We start from the raw sequence: 18,114 nt of genomic DNA on the forward strand, positions 1-18,114 counted from the left end.
CTCACTTTTGGGCCGATGACCTTCGATGTTAGGCCCCTTAAAACAACAAGCAAGCATTCCTTACTTTTTATGGTGGCAATGGAATAATAATGAATAAAATGTCGTATGGCTTTTAGTGCCGAGATATCCCAGAACGGGTTCGGCTCGTCTTTCTATATGACTCCCGTAGGCGACCTGCGCGTCGTGATGAGGGATGAAATGATGATGAAGACAACACGTACACCCAGCCCCCGTATTATTGGAATTAACCAATTAAGGTTAAAATCCCCGACCCGGCCGGGAGTCGAACCCGGGACCCTCTCAACCGAAGGCCAGTACGCTGACCGTTCAGCCAACGAGTCGGACGGAATAATAATAATAATAATAATAATAATAATAATAATAATAATATGGCCCCAGCTACCGTGTGCAGATATTTTCATTGACGCCATCTGGCTGTCTGCTTATCAATGTCTACGTTCCGTTTTGCTCTAGTCCTACTAGAAGGCAGAATACACCCAATCTTTCTTGTGCGTCTATGGCTGAGTTTCTTAAATTGATTTTATCGGGTGAACACCAAATGTGTCACTCCATGTGAGATTTGTGCTGGACAAAGAGGAGCCGAGACAGCTTTCTTTTACGGGTACTCCAGTTTTCCTTCTCGTAACACCAAATGTGTCACTATAGATCTTTTAGATGTCGAATGGACTCCTTTTCGCTCTTCAAAACTCGGACTACATCTGCCGGATTTGAACTCGCTATCTTGGGTCTCGGAGGCAGACACTCTACCACTGTTCAACAGAAGCCATATGATAGGAAAGGGTTAGGACTGGGAAGGACCTTAATTAAGATACAGCCACAACATTTTCCTAGTCTGAAAATGGAAAACCACGGAAAATCATCTTCGGAGCTACCAACTATGTAGTTCAACCCTGTCTCACCCGAATGAAAGCTGAGAGCTACGTGAAAATCGCGTAACCAACTCACTCGTTATAAGGAATATTAACTTCGGTTAGTAATCTGAGCGCGTGGTTGTTATTATAGAATAGATATATAATGCACTAACTGTTCATTTCAGTCACAATTTATATAGATCTTCTAGTTCCTTAGTTCGTTAATTTGTGAAGTTATTTATTTCTTCTCCTTCTTCTTCTTAATCTGTTTACCATCCACGGTTGGTTTTCCCTCGGACTCGGCGAGGGATCCCACCTCTACCTTCTCAAGGGCAGTGTCCTGGACTTTGGATTGGGGATACAAGTGAGGAGGAGGACCAGTGCCTCGCCCGGGCGGCATCACCTGCTATGCTCAACAGGGGCCTTGTGGGGGGCTGGGAATGTTGGTAGGGATAGATAAGGAAGAGAGAAAGAAGCGGCCGTGGCCTTAAGTTAGGTACCACCACGGCATTAGCCTGGAGGAGAAGTGAGAAACCACGGAAAACCACTTTGAGGATGGCTGAGGTGAGAATCGAACCCCCTCTTCTCAATTGACTTGCCGAGTCTGAGTAGAAGCCGTTCCAGCCCTCTCGTACCACTTTTTAAATTTCGCGGCAGAGCCGGAAATCGAACCGAGGCCTCCTGGGGTGGCAGCTAATCACGATAACCATGTGAAGTTATTCAGGAATGTGTAAGGGGTCATTATGACAAAAAAAATTGATAAAGCATTTACTTGTTTGCTGATTTCTGGAACAGTTAAGCCCACACGAACACGGAGGCCTTCACCTTTTGGTCGCATTGCCGCACCACGTTTTCGTAGGCAGAATACACTAAATAGAGAATACCGCACGCCCCGCTTTATGCAAGCTCTTCCAGTTCTTGGCAATATTACTGGTACCTACGGTCGAGACTTCTGCAGATAGCTGAGAAGCTATTTGCTGTGAACATTGGTCTAGGTACTTCCAGCATTTCGTGATATGCCATCATTCATGAAAAGTCCGACTCGTTGGCTGAATGGACAGCGTACTGGCCTTCGATTCAAAGGATTCCGGGGTTGGTTCCCGGTCGGATCGGGGATTTCAATCTTCATTGGCTAATTCCATTGGCCCGGGGGCTGGGTGTTTGTGCTGTCCCCAACATCCCTGCAACGCACACACCACACATAACACTATCATCCACCACAATAACACACAGTTACCTACACATGGCAGATGCCGCCCACCCTCATCGGAAGGTCTGCCTTACAACGGCTGCACTCGGCTAGAAATAACCACACGAAAAGAAAAGATTCATGCAAAGAGTCAAATTGATCGCAAACTAAAAGAAAATTAACGTCACTTGAACTACTATAAAACATAACAGACCCAACATTTCCGGAGTTTAATTCTCAACAGGGATTCCTTATCGTCCCAGAAGTCTATTGACACGAGATTGTCCTAGTAGATCAATAAAAACTTAAATCACGTCACCATCTAAGTCTAATATTCTGCTCTGGCCATTGCTTAAATGGCTTCATTTCTAATGAAATTCAACATTAATAACTATCAAAAATCCAGAATTCATTCTTCACATTTGGTGCTATTAATATAATTATGGTTAGTCATTTTGTACTTGAAGACGATGCTTGAAAAAGTATTAGATTATATTGTTTTAAGGGGAAACGCAGATTTTTTAAAGACTAAATTATCATAGGAGGTAATAATCAAATTACACGTTATTTCATTTACGTCAGGTCCTCCGAGGCTCAGGTGGCAGAGCGCCGGCCTCTCACCGCTGGGTTTCGGGGGTTAAATCCAGGTCACTCCATGTGAGATTTATGCTGGACAAACCGGAGCCGAGACAGCTTTTTTTACGGGTACACCAGTTTTCCTTCTCGTCTTTTATTCCAGCAACACTCTCCAATATCATTTCATATCACCTCTCAGTCATTACTCATTGCCCCAGAGGGATGCGACAGGCTTCGGCAGCCGGCAAACTTCCTATCTTCGCTGCTAGAGGGGATCTTCATTCATTACATTCCTGACCCAGTCGCATGACTGGAAACAGGCTGTGAATATTTATACTCTATTTACGTCACGTATTTCTTATGTAGGCTAGTTCTAGATCTATTATGAGTAGACTATCTGGCATTGATTTGTTGAGTACTCTGAGTTTTCGCAGAAGAGACTCTCTGAATTCCTAGTGGTCGTTGTTGTAATATACATACATACATACATTATCATTATAGACTGTTATGCTTTTCAGCGTTCAGTCTGCAAGCCTCTGTGAATTTACTAAACGTCGCTACAATCCTCGATTCGCAACAAGTGTTGTGGCCTCATTTAGTTCTATACCTCTTATCTTTAAATCGTTAGAAACCGAGTCTAACCTTCGTCATCTTGGTATACCTCTACTTCTCTTAGCCTCCATAACAGAGTCCATTATTCTCCTAGGTAACCTATCCTCCTCCATTCACCTCACATGACCTCAGCACCGAAGCCGGTTTATGCGTACAGCTTCATCCATCGAGTTCATTCCTAAATTAACCTTTATCTCCTCATTCCGAGTACCCTCCTGCCATTGTTCCCACCTGTTTGTACCAGCAATCATTCTTGCTACTTTCATGTCTGTTACTTCTAAATTATGAATAAGATATCCTGAGTCCACCCAGTTTTCGCTCCCGTAAAGCAAAGTTGGTCTGAAAACTGACCGATGTAAAGATAGTTTCGTCTGGGAGCTGACTTCCTTCTTACAGAATACTGCTGATGCAACTGCGAGCTCACTGCATTAGCCTTACAACACCTTGATTCAATCTCACTATATTACCATCCTGGGAGAACACACAACCTAAATACTTGAAATTATCGACCTGTTCTAGCTTTGTATCACCAATCTGACATTCAATTCTGTTGAATTTCTTACCTACTGACATCAATTTAGTCTTCGAGAAGCTAATTTTCATACCATACTCATTGCACCTATTTTCAAGTTCCAAGATATTAGACTGTAGGCTTTCTGCACAATGTGCCATTAAGACCAAGTCGTCAGCACAGGCCAGACTGATTACTACATTTCCACCTACCTGAATCCCTCCCTGCCATTTTATACCTTTCAGCAGATGATCCATGTAAACTACGAACAGCAAAGGTGAAAAATTACAGCCTTGTCTAACCCCTGTAAATACCCTGAACCAAGAACTCATTCTACTATCAATTCTCACTGAAGCCCAATTGTCAACATAAATGCCTTTGATGATTTTAATAATCTACCTTCAATTCCATAGTCCCCCAGTACAGCGAACATCTTTTACCTCGGTATCCTGTCATATGCTTTCTCTAGATCTACGAAACATAAACACAACTACCTATTCCTCTCGTAGCATTTTTCAGTTACCTGGCGCATATTGAAAATCTGATCCTGACAGCCTCTTTGTGGTCTGAAACCACACTGATTTTCATCCAACTTCCTCTCAACGACTGCCCGCACCCTCCCTTCCAAGATGCCAGTGAATACTTTGCCTGGTATAATAATCAATGAGATACCTCGATAATTGTTGCAATCCTTCCTGTTCCCTTGCTTACAGATAGGTGCAATTACTGCTTTCGTCCAGGGTACAGGGTACAAGGTCGTCATAATTTAATATGCATAATTTTAAAGACACATTCCTTGTTGAATTCTACATTGATCTTGCGCAACATATTTTTGTACATATTCCAATATTTCACGAGATAGACCAGTTTTAGAAGACGATTTCTGTAATAGAAAATGCTAGAATAGTGACACAACCTTCTTGTGACTTTCTTGTACTCTGCTAGGAAGTTGAGAATGGTGTGCAAAAGTACAAATTAAAAACATAAACATGACAACGAATCAGATCTTCATAAATTTACAATGACTTATTACAATAGAATTAAAACGAAGTATAAGGAAATTATTATTATTATTATTATTATTATTATTATTATTATTATTATTATTATTATTATTATTATTATTATATTTGGTAGCTTGAGTGGCTCAGGCGGCAGCATGCCATCCTCTAACCGCTGGTTTCCGTGGTTCAAATCTCCGTCACTCTATGTGAGATTTGAGCTCGACAAAGTGGAGGCAGGACAGGTTTTTCTCCGGGTACTCCGGTTTTCCCTGTCATATTTCATTCCAGCAACACTCTCCAATATCATTTCATTTCATCTGTCATTCATCAATCATTGCCCCAGAGGAGTGTGACAGGCTTCGGCAGCCGACACGATTCCTATCCTCGCCGCTAGATGGGGCTTCATTCATTCCATCACTGACCCAGTCGAATGACGAAACAGGCTGCGGATTTCATTTTCATTATTATATTTGCTAGCGGTTTAGCGTCGCACTAGCTCATTATTGAAGGTTTTGGGCGATTTCAGGGTGGTAAATGGCTAGGATTGGAAAAGAAGTGGCCGTGGCCTTAAATAAGTTACAGCTCCAGCATTTGCATGGTGTGAAACTGGAAAACCACGCAAAACCATCTTCATGGCTGGCGATGGTTGGTTTCGAACCCATCATTTTCAGAATGCAAGTTCATAGCTATTCGACCTTAACCGCAGGGCCAATTCGCTTGTCTTTATTATTATTATTATTATTATTATTATTATTATTGTTGTTGTTGTTGTTGTTGTTGTTCCGAGGTATCTGTGGAACAGCAGAGGTGAAAGAAGGTGCCGGGGTGAATGGGTCTAACTACAAGGCCGAGATATGAATTAAAATTGCATTAAATTTTATATTTTCGAAAATAGCAAAACTTAACAATTTTCACATAGAATTTCAAAATTTAACAAATAACAACAAGTCAACAAATAACCGACAATCAGATACAAGACCAGGAAAGCCAAAATTTAGAGACAAATTAACAATCTGGGCTTCAAGCCTCAATGTTTACAATTTCTGAGCTCTCAGCTCACAACCACATATTTACCAAAGGGCAGAAAACCCCTAATAACATGGAGCACTTGCTCCCACCTAGCAATGTCAGGCCTCCTAGAGGCACATATATAAATACTTAAAAGAGCCGACCCACTCTCAGTTTTCCAAGCCTATTAAAGGCAATACCAGGCTTTACACTATAATGCCATCAAGGCACAACTTACACAAAATGAAAAGAGGGTATCTTGTACCCAGCCTACTGGGCCTTAGCAGAAAAAATAATAGGTTAAGTAAATGGCCCAAAATGCAAAACGAATGGAGGCGTGAACTTACACTCCAACATGAAGCTTCATGAAACCTAAGAGGCACTAGGCCGATGAAACAGGGGCTATTCCCAAACTATGGAGGCGAATCGTATAAGAAAAACTTTAAGGTATTACAGAAGGGAAGAAAACCAGTTACCAAACGTAGTCACCTCAAACCAATATGAAGGGGAGCTCGAGAGGGTGAAGCACTCTCTATCCCCGAATTGCAGTTACAGATTTAATGAAGTTTTTACATCAAACGGCAAAAAAATACATATCGGAAAGATAGTTTACATGGTAAAGGGATTCGGACCTTTCCCGAGGGTTAAACTGCTGAGCTAGCAAGAAATAAAGATGTTAAATGGCCATTACCTTATTGAAGAGCTGCTGCCTGATGAAAGAGGCGCTTCCCGCCTCCTGCTACATATCCATACACAAGGATAGAAGTTGATGAAGTGGCGGAGAGACAAGAAAATCAGCAGTTTTTATACCCTTGGGGAAAATTCGAGACCTTTCATGAATGAAACAGCCACACCCACTCAATTTTATTGGTCAGTGTAGACAGTACACTCAAAATCGAAGAAGAAAGACATGATTAGTCAAAAATTAATTACAGAAATTCTGGATTGGCTCAATTCGAAACTGGCGGAAAGAAAAGATTAATATTGCCAACTCACAAATGAATGAACGAAATTTAGTAAAGAGAAAACTTATGAATACAAAATTTCTTCAAAAACGTTCCTTCACTTCGCACCAGGGTGCATGATCATAGTTTTTTAGTAGAGACATCTATAAGGGAATGTCCACACTCCTTGATCAAATGGAAAACAAAACAAGTTGAAATCCACACAGTATTGACAACTTCGTAATCACAAAATTTACGGTAGTGACATCATCTGAGAAACTTATGAGTTGATCCAGTTTTTAAAGTTCAGAGTTTCTCATGTGGAGGAGGATTTATTGGCGCAAGATTTAAAACTGCGGCGTAGGGGTGTACCGCCCGGTACAATTATTATTATTATTATTATTATTATTATTATTATTATTATTATTATTATTATTATTATTATTATTATGCCTTTGCTGGCAGGACCTAGTGTTTACAGTGCACTATGTCTTCTGGTATGGGCTAGAGCAATTTTGTTACTTTCATTGATCTGTCTCTGTCTTTTCCTTGGCTTTGACACTATGAAAGTGACTGAGGTATGAGCGATGCTAGTAATGCCATTCCTTCTGCAGCCAGTCCCTGCTATGAATGGTGTGAAAATGTTGCTCATAGGGTCGGTTGGTGCATGCATTTCAGTGGGCTTGGCAAACTGATATGTAATAGCAACTTCTGGCTCGGTGAGGAAAGCAACGGGAAACTACCTCACTCCTCATTTCCCTAGTACACCTCTTCAGTGATGCCTAGGCCATCTATGACAGCTGATGGCAGAGCTGTTGAGGATCCAACCAGCCTTAGGGCTGAAGACTGAACATACATACATACATTATTATTATTATTATTATTATTATTATTATTATTATTATTATGCGTGAATGGCCCCTTTCGGAACACACGAAGCTTTATTTATGATTTCGTTTGCGGATGATCCAGGATTCTTTCATCTATTTACTAAAGATCCTCTTCCCTTCTTCCGTCCACTTGGTACCTGCTCTTTTCGGTACTTCATTCTCTGGTCTAACTTCCCACATGTCAGTTTTATTTCTATATATATTTCTATTCAAAATGTCTTCAACTTGAATTTGTGCGTTCTTCATGTTCACTTTTGTTTGTTGTATCCAAGGGAAATTCTTCAGTTTATCAACTCTTTCAAGAACTTGTTGGGTTAGTATGATTTCTGGAAGCCTCTTAACATGTCCATAAAACTTTAGCCTTATTTTCCTGAAGTCTGACGCAATATTAGATCATTTTTTGTGGATTTCCGGGTTTGGAGGCTGTACCCTTGTTCCGTGTTACTTGGTCCTAACATTTTCCTCATAATTTTTCGCTCTTCTTTTGGGATATTTTCCAGCTCGCCCTTTTTATGAGGTGTTAGAGTTTCCCTGCATATAAAGCCTCAGGTTTGATTACAATATTGTATTATTATTATTATTATTATTATTATTATTATTATTATTATTATTGTACCGGGCGGTACATCTCCACGCCGCTAATTCAAATACTGCGCCAGTTGAAACTCCTCTACAGGAGAAAGCCTGAACGTTAACAAACTGAATTAACTCAACGGTTTCTCGGAAGATGGCACCCCTGTAAATTTTGTAATTTTGAAATGTTCTGAACTGTGTCTATTTCGAATTGGGTTTGTTTGCCCCGTATCAGGAAGTTGGGACATTTTCTAACAGATGTCTCTACCAAAAACTATGATAACGCAGTCTGGTGTAAAGCAATGTACTCTCCTGAAGAAATATTGTATTCCTAAGTTTTGTTTTTACGAAATTTTGTTCTGTGGTTTGTGGGTTGGCAACAGTTATCCTTTCTTTCCGCTTGTTTTGAATTTAGCCAATCCCAAATTTCTTTTATTTATTTCCAACCAATCATGTACGTCTTCTTCGACATAGATATCTTGCACTAAGCTATCCAATAAAAGCGAAAGGGTGTGTCTACACATTCCTGAAAGGTCTCGAATGTTCCACGAGAGTATAAAAACTGCTGATTTTCTTGTCTCGGGGCCACTTCAGTAAAATCTTACTTAGTGTGTGTATGGAAATGTAGCAGGGGGCGGGAAGCGCCTCTTTCTTCAAGCAGCAGTTCTTCTACAAGGTAATGGCCTGTTAACATCTTCATTTCTTGCTAGCTCAGCAGTTTAACTCTCGGGGAGGGTTTGAAACCGTTAGTATGTAACCTACCTTTTTAAAATGTAAATTCTTTTCTGTCTATCTATAAATTACAAATCTGTAAAGCGGGGATAGAGAGTGCTTCACCCTCTCGAACTCCCCTTCATTTTTGAAAAAGGAGGTGACTACGTTTTCATAACCGTTCTTCTCTTCTTTAATGTAGTAAAGTTTTCTCATACGTGTCACCTCCCTAGCTTAGGATTAGCCCCTGTATGATCGGCCTAGCGCCACATAGGTTTTAGACAAACTTGGTGTAGGAGTGCAAGTTATCGCCTCCATTCATTTTGTATTTTGGGCCATTTACTTAACCCGTTTTGTTTTCCTTCCTGCGAAGGCCCAGTAGATTGGGTATTAGTTACCCCTGTTTCCTTGTGTGCCTTTAGGGCAGATAGAAATGAAATTTGTTGTAGCCTTTGATAGGCTTGTAAAATTGAGAGCGGGTCTGCTCTTTTTACTTAACATTGTAATTAGGAGCAAGTGCTCCTCGTACTTTGGTGTTTTCTGCCCTTCAGCAATTTCGGTTGCGAGCTGAGAGCTCAGGAATTAGACTTTTGGCTCGAAGCCCAAATCTTGTAACAAACTTTAATTTGTTAATTTGTTGATCTGCTACTTGGTACCTGTTATACTCTGTTATTTGTTGATTTTGAAAAGAAAATATAACCTTTGTTAAAGTTTTAAATTAACTTTAATTTTGTAGTTGAGACCTATTCCAGCCCGCACCTTCTTTCACCTCTAACTACCACGGATATCTCCGTAACAATTATTATTATTATTATTATTATTATTATTATTATTATTATTATTATTATTATTATTATTATTATTATTATTATTATTATTATTATTATTATTATTATTGCTCGTGGTTTAATGTCGGTCTCTGATAAGTTTCTTGGTGACAATGGATGGGAAAGTGTCAGTATTGAGAGGAACCGATCGTTGCCTTAATTAAACGAAAGACCACTCACTCATTATGATATTGTGGGAACTACCAAACAGATTGTGCTGAAATGTTACATAGTATTCCGTTTTTGGTCATGAGTTGCACTGAGAACCTTTTGTCAAAATTTAACTCCTTAGTGTATGACTGAGGATGTAAATACAAAACATACGGGCAATGACTTCTCCCAGTGATAAGTCACGAGCTACTACCCTCGTAAAGTTTTACACAACTTGGTAGTGCTCATACCTATACTCTGCCTTTCAATATATTGGGAAAGGCAGGCCGTGTTTTTGAGGAGGAATTGTTAGCCAACTCTGGTTGTTCCACTGGTAAAAATAAATAAAATATTAAACGTGGGTCGTGCCCCAAGAATATGATAATTCATCATTTAAATATACCTGTTTAATATATATTTATTGACGGGTTAGCATTTCCTCATTATGTGCTATCAGCGGAGATTGTAGTTTCATTTCCTGCTTCCTTTCTCAATTTATATAAAGCACAGTCGAGTGTAGAGAGGTCAGAACGTATGTAGTAAATCATCTTCAACTGCTGCAGGCAGCTTCAAGCCGTGCTGTTTAACACCGGCTGTTTATATTAGAGCACGGTCCAGCACCTGGCTGTATAGATCTGATATGTATCTGGTAAAACATGTGAACTGATTACGGGTGATTCCTTGCATGATCTACTTCAACGACCGCCTTCCAACAGCGGAATGTGTGAAAAAGAATGCCAAAAGCAACGATTTTATTAACAAGATATCCCCTGGTGTGAAAGAACACCTGTGTTCCACTAGTTTTTTCATAAATTGAATATAGGCTAAAACTGAAGAAGCTAACGGTTCTAAATTGCATTTAGGACCGTAACCCATGATATCTAGAGATCTATCAGGAATCTTAATCATAGAGATATGACTTACCATTTTACAAGATTTATTTGCACACACAAGGGTTCGAAACCGTGTCATCATTGATGATTACCCAGAGACCAGGGCTTGGTATGGTTACATGAGGAATTTTACTACTAGGGGAAGTCGGTGTAATTTGGACCTGCGTGTAATTTGGACCCAATGTTATTTTTGGTATTTCCAAGTTTGTTCACCCCCTGTGTGAGGCAAGGTCAGCAAAACAACCGAGGGTAGCTTTCTTCCGGGAAGTTGTTTTGATGTTGGACTTATGGTTGAAGGGGGAAGAGTAGACTATCTTCATACTCACATTCCTTGCATGCTTATATGGCGACAAGTAACTGTACTGTGAAGTAGATATTTCAGCCAAGAGGGTGTTTAGCTTTTACAAGTAGTGATGAAATATTCCGGTAAGTTTTATCATAATTCCACTTATAAATTTTAAGTACTTTGCATATTACTTAGTTTTTTATTATATCTTTACATGTCGTGTAATTTGGACTGCTCGAGAGTGTGTAATTTGGACCGCTGAAACAATTGTAATAATTGCGTTTCTTCATAGTTTTACTGGCGAGTCCAAAATAATTTGTTTTATAATATGAGGACGGCCTTGCGGTGGTAGCGTACTTGCCTCTTACCCGAAGGCCCCGGGTTCAATTCTCGGCCAAGTTAGGGACTTTTACCTGGATCTGAGGGCTGGTTGGAGGACCACTCAGCCTGTGTGATTACAATTGAGGAGCTACCTGACGGTGAAATGGCAGCCCCAGTCTAGAAAGTCCAGAATAACGACAGAGTATATTTGTTGTGCTGATCACACGACACCTAGTAATCTGCAGGCCTTCGAAATGAGTAGCTGTCGAGAAACTGCTCACTACAGATCGAGGAAAAATATAAAAAGCAGTTTGCCATTCTATGCGACAAGTATTATAAGGACGATTGGACGCAGTTCAATAGTTGCAAAAAGTGGGCTCATGAAAACTGCGCCAAAAGTCAGGGTGAATTGTTTCAGCATTGTCCCACATGCCAAAAGCGATGACCACAATTCACAGCGTCGTATTTTATTGCTTTGTATTTCATAATATATACATTAAATAACTTGTAAGCGTTTATATTTACCAGTCCAAATTACACGATCACCTGGTCCAAGTTACACGTTATTGGTTCAAATTACAGGATAACAAATTGCACTACTACTGGTGCAGCCCTTGTGTAGTAGGCGTTTTAATGAATGTTGGTGGCGACGTCTGCAGTGTAGAGGAAACTGCATGTTAGTGTGGTGCAGAGTAGCGTATTGTGTGGAGTGTGGGTTGTGGGAATATTGGGGGCACGAATGAAAAATGAGAAATGAAAAATCCACAGCCTGTTTCCAGTCATTTGACCCGGTCAGGAATGGAATGAATGAAGCCCCCATCTAGCCACGAACACAGGAATTGTGCCGGCTGACGAAGCCTGCCGCACTCCTCTGGGGCAATGATTAATGAATGACAGATGAAATGAATTGATAGTGTAGAGTGTTGCTGGAATGAAATATGACAGGGAAAACCGGAGTATCTGGAGAAAAACCTGCCCCACCTCCGCTTTGTCCAGCACAAATCTCAATGCAGTGACTGGAATTTGAACACGGAATCCAGCGGTGAAGAGGCCGGCGCACTGCCGCTTGAGCCACGGAGGCTCGATTACACGATTGAAGAGAAATAATCGAATACGATTAAAATAACACGACGCAGCTAGGTATCAAACCCGGGACTTCAAATCCCGAGCCCAAGACGCTGACCAGTCAGCCACGGAGTCAGAAATAATAATAATAATAATAATAATAAGTCAGAGACATGAGAATTCTCAGGAAAATCTTAGGTCCGATAAAGGAAGATGAAGAATTCCGTAGACGGTACAATTCCGAGCTCTAGAAACACATAGAGAGGCTCTGTGGTTGTACTAGGAAAAGGCCATGCCATGCCATCCCCATGTTCACTGCAATGCACAGTAAAGGGCAATGCGCGAACTTTTGGCCCATCGAACTTACTGGTCTTGAGTACCATGTCACTGCTGATCCCATTTCATTAATATAGCTGGTGAGTTGGGATATGCGGAAATCTATTAATCAATCGCTGGTCCGAGTGTGGCCGGGCGCACTAAAATCATGTGCGCTGTAGGTGATTCTTGAGCATTTGGTAGCGGCGCGGAGAAGGCGAGGCAGCAGTGGGGACGTTAGCAACCCATTCAGTGGGTGGCCACGACGGGTGCTGCTTAACTGTATATAATTGTTGATCCAGTGCTTGTAAGAAAATGCCAAGTGTTTGGAAGGAGGAAAGAGTTAATAAGGCGATTTGTCGGGAGTGGAGGAGGTGGCTGGAAAAATCGATTTGAAGTTAGGGGCAAAACTTGAATAATTGGTGAGAGTTAATGGGCTACAGGGTCTCGGTTACTCGATCCACCGAGGTGGCCCTGTTGTAGGGGGGAAGTCTTGATTGAATTTTGAGTGTTGGTTGAAGGGGAGGGTATTAGGGGTCGGGAGTGGGAGGGCATGGTGTTCCGGGAGGGGGGTCATCCAACGCCGGCGCGGGACGCTTCGCCCGAATCGGAATCGCGATGCATCGGCCGAATCTATCAGCGTCACGTCCGGCCCGAGCGCAGACACCCCCGCATCCAAGGTAGCCATGATTTCACGAGGGGCCGAGGTCAATTATGACCTGGGAGGGAGGATCCACGAATTACAATGGAGAATGTAAGAGTGAAGACCTGGGGATGAGGTTCCCATGGGTGATAGGGGTGAAGCTATGGGAACAGCTATGGGCAGACCAGGGAAGGGAAGGAGGGGTGCGTTTAGGACACTGGAAAGGTCAAACGCACTTGGCGGACCGACCAAGAACGGCAACCCGTTCCCTGAGTTTAGCCTTCTATGGCCATACAGTAAGACTGCCTTCCGAAAGACTGACCAATCGCCAGTCCAACAAGAAGAAGCGTACCACTTGGCTGACAGAAACTGGGAAGAACGTTAAAGAACTGGGAATATCAGATCTTCCAAATAGACGGTCTGTACGACATAACCTGAAGGAAGTCCATGGATTTCAGGAAAAGCCCCAGAAGGAAGGTACCCCCTAGACAGATGAAAGAAAGGAGTTTACCGGCAGAAAATGCGCCAATACTGGGCAAAACTTAAAGCCCAACAGTTGCTATTGGCTTTACGTCGCACTGACACAGATATGTCTTACGGCAACGATGGGACAGGAAAGGGCTAGGAGTGGGAAGGAAGTGGCCTTGGCCTTAATTAAGGAACAGCCCCAGCATTTGCCTGGTATGAAAATGGGAAACCACAGAAAACCATCTTCAGGGCTGCCGACAATGGGGTTCGAACCTACTATCTCCCGAATACTGGATACTGGCCGCACTTAAGTGACTGCAGCTATCGAGCTCGGTGCCCAACAGTTGAACAAGTGTGCTCCAAAGTAGGCCCATTCGAACCAATAATAATAATAATAATAATAATAATAATAATAATAATAATAATAATAATAATAATAATAATATCATCGATTTTACTTTCAACCAACTACTTTTCCGGGTTTCCGGACAGGCCGAGGTGGCGGAAGTTTGTGCCACATACGTTGTTTTACGTGCTGATAAATCTATCGACACGAGGCTGGTGTACCTCATCTCCTTGAAATGCATCGAAGTGAGCGAAGAATGAACCTGCCAACTCGTGCTCAGAAAGCCAGCCATTTACAATCTGTAGTATCGTCTGAAACACTCATTAGCCTATTACACAGTATGAATCTCATTTTATAAACATAATTTTGTTCAAGTTTGTAAAAAGAACACGCAGCGTAATCACTGTATTTGTGAAACCTATAGAGAGACAACATGGAATACTAACACCCTGTCCTTTCGCGTGCTGCTCTAAAAGCCTCCTTTTGTACTTCCCTTCCATAGAAAGAGAGATGAAAAGAAAGTTTATATGGATCGATGACGGAGATTGTAATGTGTGTTAACAGCAAGCCACGCTGTAATAATGTAAGAGGATCGATTACCATTCTCGAGGATCATTTATTAATACTAGTAAGGCGTATGTCTCTCTGAACCGGTTTGAGATTATCTTTTCATCCGGTTATAGCCGGACAATAGTCACGCACGCAATTTAGGCGAACAGGAGTACGGCTAATTAGGTTTCGCATATCAGCAACATGTGCCGTATAAATATATCACTCTCACTTTCTTTCCTAAATAATTGTCCTTTGTCGGCGTTAAAACCATTTAACAGAGATGTAAATTGATGTAGATATTCATGAATAAATTTTATTACTGTCTGAGCACTATGTATCATTTTGCGAATCGTTACACAACTTATTTATGGCGTATTTATATTTGAGCTACGTTGATGAATGTAGAATCGATACACGGCATCTCATCCAAATTAAATATTTAAATGCGAATAAATTAATTTACTGTTTGAACAGTCTGTCTCGTTTTCTTTATAATTGTGCATCAATATATTTATTTCGGATGCGATAAACGGGTGACGTTATTAACATTTTCTGTGATTTGGATAACTCGATAATATAGTTTTACACACACACACACACACACACACACAAACCTGAGTAATCATCTTTACTTTTTACCTTGTGAATCTATATAAATCAAATCGTAACGAGCGCGTGTCTGTACATTGACTATTTTGGCGAAATTTCCGTACAGTTATCCGTTTTAGGTGTAATAATGACCATCTACATATTTTTTTAGCTTTACTTTTTTAGCTTTAGCTTTCTTAGCTTTAGGCGGATTAATAAGGGAGATATCATGAACGGTCGTTTTGCAGGCGAAGTCCAGCGGACATAGCCCAAAAGGTGCTGTACGTGGAGCTGATTCCTTATCTATCTATATAAATAAAATCGTAAAGACGACCCAGGATTTTGATCTGTGCACTCAGGTCAAGCTCATGAGCCGTTGACTGAATCATGTCATGGTGTTACGATTTTTGTCGTAACGTGTCTTGCTATTATATGTTTATAATCTCTGCTTCACATGTTTGGTGTGTGTGGGTGTGGAGTGGTTATCGAACCTGTGTTACTTTTCAGTATCTTATGGATATCTGTTTTTTTTTGTCATTATTATTTTTTATTTTACCATTGGTTCCAGCTTTCTCAGCAGATTAATATGTTTAATTCGGGATTTTGCTCTCATTTTACTTGTTCTTGATTCATGTTTATTTTTTCTTTAACTATGGCAACTCCTTTCTTACCCTCTTGTATTACAGTCTTGATTCACTGGCGTCTTTGATTTATGGGGATGTCATCTCTATGGGGATTGACGGAAGCCATATTTTATAAAACCTTGAATTTATCTGGGGAGCTGTTGGATATTATTGTGGGAAGGCTGTTACTTTCACCTCGAGATAGTGAATGGTCTCCTTTTGCTATAATCTATCAGCTTCATTGTCCGTACTGATAATTTAAGAACACAAGTATGAAGGATGAGTTTTTCACCTAATCAATACTTTACAAAATGTTTAAAATTATCTACATTAAAACAATACCGGTTTCGACCCGTAAATAGGTCATCATCAGCTGTTGGTGAACCTGCGTAATAGCAATTGTACAGGTTCACCAACAGCTGATGATGACCTATTTACGGGTCGAAACCGGTATTGTTTTAATGTAGATAATTTTAAACGTTTTATAAATAAAGTTATGATTAGGTGGAAAACTCATCCTTCATACTTGTGGTCTCCTTTTAAGAAATAAATACTTTGGATCAGATACGAAGAAAACAGACTGATTAGTCAAGTGATTTTGACAGTGATTTGAGTATCATTACACATTATGCATGTAAGTACTTGACTCCCTTTGTCCCCATTAATTTGTTTTAATACTAATTTTTAGACCGTTTCCCTTTGCTTTTATGTTAATAAACTTAATTCATTTGAAATGACCTCTGTTGCACATTATTGTCTCTCTGTTTTGGAGACATGCCTTTTACACTATGTTCATTAGTCTCCTGGCAGTTATTAGCCAGTTTCTACCGATCCAAGAAAAGAAAGGTAGGTAGTATAGTCTTTACATAAATACGTGATTTTAACCTGTATAGATAAAGAAGAGAATCCACATATTCTGGAAACATGCAGTATATATTCTTGAGTGTATAATGAATTAAAAATTTTACACAATTAATTTAGTACAGTATTGACGAGGCGGATTCACCAACATAACTAGCAAATGTGAAGTCAATACAGACCCATCACTGGCCATTGCGGTCAAGATTATAAATAATGATAATTACCATTCAATTTCTAATTCAGAATATGTTAATTGATCATACGCCCAAGTTTAATTAAAATCTGTGGGATCCAATAAGCCGTCTATGGCGGTTAGTACAGCTCGTTGTTTATAAATTCATGTATGGATTGCATAACTTATAAAGCGTTATTAATGCCGTTATTCATTTCGTGTCACTGCCCTTGCTACCACGAGACTGTACCATGAATGGATCAGAGAGAAGCCTTGTCGTTCATCAGTGCTACTGCCCATTTTTCAACTTGACAATGGTAATTTCATCGGATTGGGAACAACGATCAAAGCGCATACAGCAAGAGCAAATTACTTCTCATTTTAACGTCGTTAGAACTCCCTGTAAGAGAAATGAAGAATACACCCACGGTATCCCCTGCCTGTCGTAAGAGACGACTAAAAGGCCCCCATGAGCTCTCAACTTGGTGCCCTTACCTGAGTCCTCTGGTATTGCTTTCACTTATTTTTGCCAGGCTGCTCACTTTCATCTATCCTCTCTGACCTCCTTGGTCAAATCTTGTTCTTTTCCGACCCCGACGGTATTAGAGCATTCGAGGCTTAGGGAGGCTTTCATTTTCACGCCCTTCGTGGCCCTTGCCCTTCTTCGTCCGTTACCTCATTTTTCGAAGCGAGAGATCCCTTTTTTTTCTTATTTTTCTCCCTGTCTACCCCTGTGGGTGGGGGGCGCAGACGAAGAATGCACCCACGGTATCCCCTGGCTGTCGTAAGAGGCCACTAAAAGGGGCAACCATGGGATGATTGTATTAGAACCATGAAACTACTTGTGATTAGTACCCATAACGCGGAGAACATCATGGGTCGCCTTTTCTAGCGAGTAGTAGCACTATGTTAGCTACACAATAGGTTTGTGATTAATAACAGCAGAGAGTGGTTCACTGTGGGTTTCCAGTACCCATGGTTAGTACCATTGTAAGAAACACCACGGGTCTGGGCGTTGCCAGTGATTAATACCCACTATGTGAGGAAGATCACGGGAATACAGGCGCGCTTTATTAGTACACGTAGGTGAGGAACACCTTGGGTTTGCATTGCC

Source organism: Anabrus simplex, chromosome 4 (genome assembly GCF_040414725.1).
Source record: "Anabrus simplex isolate iqAnaSimp1 chromosome 4, ASM4041472v1, whole genome shotgun sequence".
In the NCBI taxonomy this organism is placed as follows: domain Eukaryota; kingdom Metazoa; phylum Arthropoda; class Insecta; order Orthoptera; family Tettigoniidae; genus Anabrus; species Anabrus simplex.